This window comes from Falco punctatus (genome assembly GCF_963210335.1).
Source record: "Falco punctatus genome assembly, chromosome: 12".
Classification (NCBI taxonomy): domain Eukaryota; kingdom Metazoa; phylum Chordata; class Aves; order Falconiformes; family Falconidae; genus Falco; species Falco punctatus.
This window is the reverse complement of record NC_137592.1, coordinates 403,809-406,676: the sequence shown is the minus strand read 5'-3', so window position 1 is coordinate 406,676 and position 2,868 is coordinate 403,809. Positions and strand designations below refer to the sequence as shown.

Genomic DNA, 2,868 nt, shown 5'->3' with positions numbered 1-2,868 from the left:
CACGTCATTTTGGCGAGCCAGGCAGGAGGATTTCTGCTCGGCTGAGGGACCTCGTTCCTAGGCGCGCCCCGGGAGATTTCCTTGGAGGAGCCTCCTCTTCTCAGCTGTTCACCCGGGAGCAGAAGAGAACCCCTGGATCCGCGGATAAAACGGTATGTTTAGAAACAGGGCAGCTGGTAAGACGCACGGAGACGTCCAGCGCGCAGCGTAGTCCCCAGGAGGAAAGGTACCTTGGGAGCGGGTTTGCTGACCAAGGAAGGGGTGGCCGCTAGCGATCTTGAGGGCAGATCGAGCAAACCCGAGGTTACTGCCATTCCTAAAAGCCCGGAGGCCTCGTGACGGAAAGCGGGGGGCGGGACGGAATAAGGCGGAATCTCAGAGTAACAAGAGGGACCTCATAGCAAAAGTAAAAGGGAAACTTTTGCGTAGGAAAAAAAAAAAAAGAAAAAAAAAGAAAAAAAGAAGAAAAGAAAAAAAAAAGGGGGGGGGGGAAGCTAAAAACTTCCTTTAGGTTGTCTTAAGAATTGGGGAATTCCTAGAATGTAACAACTGAAATAGCGCTCTGTGTCTTGTTTGTTCTATGTATTGTCTTGTTACATGTTCAAAACTTGGAGTTATGAAATGTATGTTGAAAAATAATAATATTCTGGTAATTCTAGGCAAATAGCAGAAAACTTAAGATATTATCTTAAACTGCTTAAGACCAGGAAAAATTGGTTTTTTGTTTGTTGTTTGTTTTTTGGCAATTGTTCATTGAAATGCATACTTTGTGAACTGTCAGTGTTCCTAAAAGTTGTACATAAGTGCACGGTACCGTATAACATACTGCTTGTGTGACTGAGGGCTGCCCGGAGAGTGTGAATGGTGTGATTGAGATGCGCATTTTGATTTTCCATGTATAGCTTAATTATTTTGACTGAGTGTGAGTGCAAGAGTGCTTGAGACATGCGTTTGAGTGCAAAACGAGTTTGAGCTCTATCCGTGTTTCCGACCTTGGGTGGCTAAGGTGGCCGGAGAAAAACAAAGTAATTAAAATTGTAAAATGGGAAATGGAAGGAGTAAGCCCTGTGAAAAATTGCTCTTGGGTTGTATATTAAAACATTGGAGGGATATCATAGGACAGGGTGGCACCGAAAATAGAAGGAAATTGATTAAATATTGTAATCAGTGGTGGCCTTTGTATAAATTGGGGAGTGATGCGAAATGGCCTCAGGAGGGAGGAACGTTAGATTATAACAATCTCCTGCAATTAATGTTGTTTCTGAGGAGAGAGGGAAAATGGGACGAAGTATCATATGCAGACATGTTCTTCGTCCTATGGGACAAACCTGAGTGGCAAAAGGACTGTGGATTAGTACCCCCTCGGGATCCTATGGTACTAGCACTAGAAAGAGTGCGGGATTAACATCACCTGATCTTTGATTATGGCTTTAGAAAAGGATAGAAAAAAAAAACCTGAGACCTAAACTAGAAAGATGTTCTTGTTGAAATTTTTGTGTTAAAAAGCTCAGGTTGTGGTTCCTTCTGTGGAGCAACCAGAATGAAACACGTTGTAAGATAAAAACTTGTACTGATGTATGTAAAACCTGAGGGGGTGGGGAGGGGGTTTTCAAAGACCTTGTGAAAGTGTTAAAGTATTGGGGTGAGTTTGTACAAACCCCCGCACCCCCTCGAAGGTGCGACTGAATCATGCTGGGATGCATGGCAGAATGTTTTCTGTTTGCCTGCAAAAGCTGATATGTAAGAACACAGACTTAAAGCAACAAGTAGCAGATTTGCATTCAGGGTAAGAAAGAGTTAAAACAGAAGTGCTGTTGCAGAGGCAGGCTTGTGTAACCTGCAGAGCAGGAAGAGCATCTCCTGCCCCGAATCCTCCTGATGGTGGGGAGGAGGGGTTTGCTGTTGCTGACGATTGAGCAGAAGGACCTGACAATGTCACCCCAATTGCTGCAGCATTTGCAGTACAACAGGACCAGTAACGGCCCCTCTAGGGCAGGCAGTGGGTCTGAGGAGAATAAAGGTGAGTCTCTGATGGGAAATTTAGATGTTTGAAAGTTGGTTATGAAAGATTTGTCAGGATGATCTAATAGGACTAGATAAAGGTTCGAGTTACTAGGTAAGTGTGATATAGAAAAGTTGATAGAAGGAACAGGGAATGTGTACAGATGGTAAGAGAATAAGAGCTGGATTGTGCTAAACTGGCAGAGACAGGAGTGTCAGGCAGAAGTGAAAGAGTGAAGCCTCTCCTATGGGATCGGATCACTGTTCCTATTGTAGGGAAAGTGGACACTGGAAGCAAGATCGCCCTGAGCTAAAGAACCAGCAAGGGGTTCTGGTGAACTAGGGACTAGGAAAAATGAGGTGGAATTTTAGTGAATACAAAAACAACTTATTTGTTAAACTTCAGTAAAAAAAAATAAATAATTTGTTACAGTTGTGGGAGCTGCTGGCCACCAGGAAAACATCCTGAAACCTTTAAAGTACAAACTAAGAAGACAAATAAGAATGCCAAATTCACCAAAATCTTTGTTGGGATGAGATTTATTAGAACATCTAGACGTTTAAAGAAGGAGAAATGAAACTAAAAGTTAAAAATGATCAAGTAATTGAAATCTTGAGCTTATCTTTAATTCAACAGAAAAGAGGACCTCCCTGAAGTAAAAGAAATTTTTAACCAGGTGTATCTGAAAATAAAAGGTGAAAAATGCTTTACCTGTTACAGTAAAAATGATAAGGGGGAGACTTGCCCAGTTCAGATAAAAACAATATCCCTTGGTCAGCAAGGCTGTGGGGATATTGGCAGAAAAACTGAAATAAAATACACTCTGTAGTAGTTCTACTAATGTAAATCTGTGTGTTTTGCCATGA

At 42.2% G+C, this 2,868-nt stretch overlaps 1 long non-coding RNA gene across 1 annotated transcript; it reads left to right on the top strand.

Annotated features, from left to right (window-relative positions):
* Positions 1 to 699: 699 nt before the first annotated feature.
* On the top strand, positions 700 to 2,595 carry LOC308071912. The gene is made up of 2 exons (XR_013931369.1): positions 700 to 2,120; positions 2,284 to 2,595. It is a non-coding gene; the product is annotated as an uncharacterized lncRNA (long non-coding RNA).
* Positions 2,596 to 2,868: the final 273 nt, after the last annotated feature.